Genomic DNA, 5,811 nt, shown 5'->3' on the forward strand with positions numbered 1-5,811 from the left:
CTATGAGATTATGCAACTCCCGAATACCGGAGGAACACTTTGTGTGCTACCAAACGTCACAACATAAAAGGGTGATTATAAAGGTGCTCTACAGGTGTCTCCGAAGGTGTTTGTTGGGTTGGCATATATCGAGATTAGGATTTTTCACTCCGTGTTTTGGAGAGGTATCTCTGGGCCCTCTCGGTAATACTCATCACTATAAGCCTTGCAAGCATTGTGACTAATGAGTTAGTTGCGGGATGAAGTATTACGAAACGAGTAAAGAGACTTGTCGTTAACGAGATTGAACTAGGTACGATGATACCAACGATTGAATCTCGGGCAAGTAACATACCGATGACAAAGGGACCAACATATGTTGTTATGCGGTTTGACCGATAAAGATCTTCGCAGAATATGTAGGAGACAATATGAGCATCCAGGTTCCGCTATTGGTTATTGACCGAAGATGTGTCTCGGTCATGTCTACATAGTTCTCGAACCCGTAGGGTACGCACGCTTAACGTTCAATGACGATTTGTATTATGAGTTATGTGATTTGATGTACCTAAGTTTGTTCGGAGTCCCGGATGAGATCATGGACATGACTAGGAGTCTTTAAATGGTCAAGAGGTAAAGATTCATATATTGGAAGGTTGCATTTGGACATTGGAATGATTCCGAGTGGTCCGGGCATTTTTCCGGAGTACCGGGAGGTTACCGGACCCCCCCCCCTCCGGAGAAGTATTGGGCCTAGTGGGCCTTATTGGAGGAGAGGAGAAAGGGCCACATGAGAGGGGCGCCCCTCCCCTTTCCCAAACCGAATTGTACTAGGGGAGGGGGCGGCCCCCCTCTTTCCTTCCCCCTCTCTCTCCCTTACCTTTCCCTCCGGTGGAAGAAAGGAAAGGGGGGGAGGGCGAATCCTACTTGGACTAGGAGTCCAAGTAGGACTCCCCCTGGCGCACCAAAACCTGGCCGGCCTCCTCTCTCCCTCCCTCCTATATATACATGGCCAGGGGCACCCCAACAGTACAACAGACAACACAAGTTGATCTTTTAGCCATGTGCGGTGCCCCTCTCCGCAGTTACACACCTCGATCATACCGTTGTGGAGCTTAGGCGAAGCCCTGTGCAGGTAGCATCATCATCACCGTCACCACGCCGTCGTGCTGACGGAACTCACCCTCGGCCTCAACTGGATCAATTTTACGAGGGACGTCATTGAGTTGAACGTGTGCTGAACGCGGAGGTGCCATACGTTTCGTACTTGGATTGGTCGGACCATGAAGACATACGACTACATCAACCGCGTTGTCATAACGCTTCCGCTTTCGGTCTACGAGGGTACGTGGACACACTCTCCCCTCTCGTTGCTATGCATCACATAGATAGATCTTTCGTGATCGTAAGAAATTTTTGAAATTACCGCGTTCCCCAACAGAAAGGTCTCGGAGTATGACGCATAAGCTCCACCCGTGGGGAAGACCCACGGTATCCACATATCTGTCAAGGCTTTATGTGAAGCTAGATTCGCAGAAAACTTGCAGTTCAAGGCCCAGTCCACTCTTCAAGTTGCTTACTAGTGTAGCATAGAGTTCTAGGTGGAAGTTCAACTTAACAGTCTCCACTGCAGTACCGGTATATAAAACAGTGTTTTGGAACCAAAGGCAAATTTTGTGTGCCTATGGGATCTGGTGGGGGATTGCTGGAATTTTGTCTATTTTGGGTCAAGCTCAATAGCAGTTTCAGAAATTCCTAATAAATCCTAGAGGCCCACGCAGCCCATTCGTGCAAGGCAAGAGGTGGAACTAAGGTTTAGTCCCACATTGCTAGTTTAGAGGGAGTTGGACCTCTTTATAAGGGAGGTTCTTTCCCCCACATGTATGAGTTTGAGAACAAGAGGGACATCCACACGTGCTCCTCCTCCATCGCCCGCCTTGCCACGCCACGCCGCGGGTTGTGGGAATGAGCCGAGCCGATGTCTAAATTTTTGCCACACACGACGTGTATACGAAAGGTAACACGGGAGGTGAAACGTTTTTCCTGTAGTGGACACTGAATCTGAACGGCTCGCCTCTTCGGCTAAAGTCTGTTTATTTCGTCTCCCTCGTTCCCTTCAGCTCTCAGCGCAGCCTCTCACCTCCTTTAGTTGCGCCTATAAAAGGGAGGTCACTCCTCTCAGAGAGGCACACCAGAAGAACATCTTCCTCTCGTCACAAAGTTCCCGAGCACTGCGTTTCTGCTACGATCTTCCCCATCCCGGCTTGCGGTGTGCACCGCAGGTCTGGACAGTAGGCCTCCGAAACTCCACCTCTTTGAGTCCTGTACGGGAGAAGGGTGATAAGGTTTTTGGGGAGCTCTCAGCGCGACTACTGACTTCATCGTCACGGACGCCTCGGACTCTGACGACTACTTCCCCGATGATGACTTCTTCCTCGATGTCAACAACCTCCTCGACGACATGGCTGGCGAGGACACCGGCCCCTAGTCCAGTGCTACTGTTGCTGCTGTTGTCCCGTACATATTCTTGTTTTTCCTATTAGAGGTCCTGCCACAGTTCCTTGTTATAGTGTTTTCTCTAGATACACTACTGCAGGATGCTGCTAACGTGACACTACGATCAGAGACCCTTCGACAAACTGTGTGCGATGCAATAATCTCAAACGGTGGTGTAAGAGAACCGTCAAAAATGTGCAAAACATTTGCGATGACGGATGCATCAAACATGGTCCAGATTTTAGTTGCGTGTGCGATGCACGACATATGGTTCAGTACAATGAACTATTTGCGATAAGGAGGAACAAAAGAAACGGGCAGATGAAGGCGTGTGCGATACACAGCATACGGTTCACCTGCTTGTGATAAAGCGGAACAACAGAAATGGACAGCTAGATAAAGGTGTGTGTGATTGAGGGCATACGCTTCAGAAGGATTAACTGTTTGCGATTAGGCAACAGAACAGAAATGGTCAGCCAGATCAAAGGTGTGTGCGATTGATGGCATACACTTCACACGGATGAACTCTTTGCGATTAACCACAACAAACAGAAATAGTTAGACAAATCAACGTGTGTGTGCTAGACGGGCACACATTCTAATTAAAAGAAGCGTGCGCGATGGTAATAACGAGAGCGCACGGTTCTTAGAACAAAACATGTGCTGACATTGCCTATTGCGGTGCACCAAACTCCACGTACGCGACCGGGAAAGCGTACACATGTTACGCCGTCCGGGAATAGTGCCGCACTTAGAAATTATAGAGCTGTCAATAAATTTTGAGCCTGCGTCACGTCACCTTCCAAATTGTAAACCTGTTCACACCGATCAAAACCTAAATGGTTTCCCACTTAGGAGCATATTAGTAGTCGTTATAAATACTGTACTATGCCAAGATGACTGCACATTCCTTCCTCAACTCGTCATCCACAAAAGCAAACAAGTCGTTCAACATCATTCTCTTGCGTCTGCCATGGCCAGATTGAGTTCTCGGTCGAGAGACTACCACCACGGAGAGGCGACCATGGAAGTGGAAGCACGAGAGATGTCCCGCTTAGCCGCAAAAGCAGTCGACACGTCCCGCCGCGCCGCCGAAGCAGCACGGAGGTCTCGCTGTGCCGCCGAAGCAGCACGAATGTCCTGCCACACCGTCGATGTAGCGGATTGGTCTAGTCGTGTCATGGAAGCAGCAGAGATGTCCTGCCGCGTCACGAATGCAACAGAGATGTCCTCCCGCATCGCGGCGGCCTGGGAAAATCTCTCGCAGGCAGGTGAGGACTCTTACAGGCGCATGCATGTGATCATCCATAGCCATATAGATCAGATCTCCGGCTGGATGAAGCTGCAGGACGAGTTGAATGCCTCATTTGAACAACTTCGGGCCGACCGCGACCTGCTGAGGGTGAAGATCACCGGCGGAGCAGGCGGAGGAGACCGCTGCCTTGTTGAAGAGGATGGGTGTCATCGTCAAGAAACTTATGGACTAAAATGCCATGCTCCGCATCGAGCGTGAAAGGCTGGTGGAGGAATCTGCAGTTGCTTCCGAGCAACATATTAAGGACATGAAACTAATGGAAGAGATCATCGCCGCTCGCCGCGAGAACTAGTCTCCGCGACATGTAGTGCATCAAGAAAGTAGAGATCAACGAGCCAGATCGTTGTATGCGTTTTCCTTCTTCTTTTGCCCTTGTGTATTTCGGGCGTAGCCGCATGTGGCTTTTTTAGTTATCTTCCTAGATATGTCAGACAATTATTCTCCACTGTCATCGTCCTTATATTCATCATGCTTGCTGTAAGTCGCAGTCGATGCTATATAGGTCCTTTGGATCTTACATCAAGATCCGTGCAATTTTTTTTCTTCAGATTTTCACTTTTCTCTCTTAAATCTCAGTCTAGTGAGACATAGACATGCCATGAAACACGGACACGGGCTCCATTAATGGAGACGTTGGGAGGGAGGTGCGCGGTGGATAGAGGTCAAAGGGCTCTCCTCCCGACGAGCACGTGTAGGGGTTTGATCGCATGCCTCCCGTACTCAAATAGCTACCCCGCACGACACCTCCTAGCCAATAAAAAAAGGGACGCGTGGCGGCACGTAATTGGTAAGTAGAACGCCCATGGTTTCAATAATAGTTGTGTTTCCGATTTGTAACGTGACAACAATTGTTCCTAAATGACTTTGTTGATTTTTAATGTGTGCGCCTTCGCAAATTGGACAGAAAAATTACCACAACATGTTGGTGCCATGTCATGGCACCATGCCAAGTTTCATGATTTTCACGCGTGTTTTGGATTTACAGGAATTAAAAAAATGAATTTTCTTAGTCTTTCCCGCCGAGCCACGACGCCCAGATGTTTGAATTTCATTCTCATTTCTTGCATGGGACCTAGAAATTCACCCAAGGACACACATGCGATTTTTCGACCAACTTTGGTGCACTAGAGCATGTGCTTGTAGTTCAAATTTGAATTGTGCACATTAAATGCCCAAAAATTCAGTTAATATATAAAAAAGGCCAAAAGAACCCGGAATAATTCCAAATTTTAGCACGATACTTCTATTTGGTCTAATCTGCCTGTGTAAACAAATTAAGGCGGGAGAAGGCAGTGTACGCATGTCGTTTCGCACATGGAGGTGACACGTTCCCTTCCGGAAACATGAGCCTTCTTGAGAGAAGCTCGAGTTCGCGAGCAGCTTATGTCAAAGCTTGTCCCAATTCGGTTAAAAAAATTACCATAGCATCTTGGTGTCATGTTATGACACCATGCCAAGTTTCATGATTTTCAGGCGTGTTTTGGATTTACATGAATTAAAAATCCAAGTTTCTCAATCTTTCCGGCCGAGCCACGACGCCCAGGTGTTTGAATTTCATTCCCATTTCTTGCATGGGACCTAGAAATACACCCAAGGACACACATGTGATTTTTCAACCAACTTTGGTGCACAGGAGCATATGCTTGTAGTTCAAATTTGAATTATGCACATTAAATGCCCAGAAATTTGATTAATGTATAAAAAAGGCCAAACGAACCCGGAATTAATGTATACAAAAATGAAATACATGCTTGGAAAACATGACGCCTGGCGTGGTGCCATGGTATGGCCTCATCGTGCCCTGGTAAAAAATTGAGAATGTTTTCCTTATGTCGTCATGCACGCCTTTCATAAATTAAACCATCATCGAGGAAGATCCATGGTTTCGAGGGGGAAAATCACAAAGATTGAAGGGGGATCCAAATTTCCTTTGTCCTTTGTCCATGAGTTTTTTTCTATGATGAACATACACCCTGCAAATCACCACATTCAAATTTGACACTTTTCCGTGTTCATTTACC

Source organism: Triticum dicoccoides, chromosome 2B, assembly GCF_002162155.2.
Source record: "Triticum dicoccoides isolate Atlit2015 ecotype Zavitan chromosome 2B, WEW_v2.0, whole genome shotgun sequence".
Taxonomy (NCBI): domain Eukaryota; kingdom Viridiplantae; phylum Streptophyta; class Magnoliopsida; order Poales; family Poaceae; genus Triticum; species Triticum dicoccoides.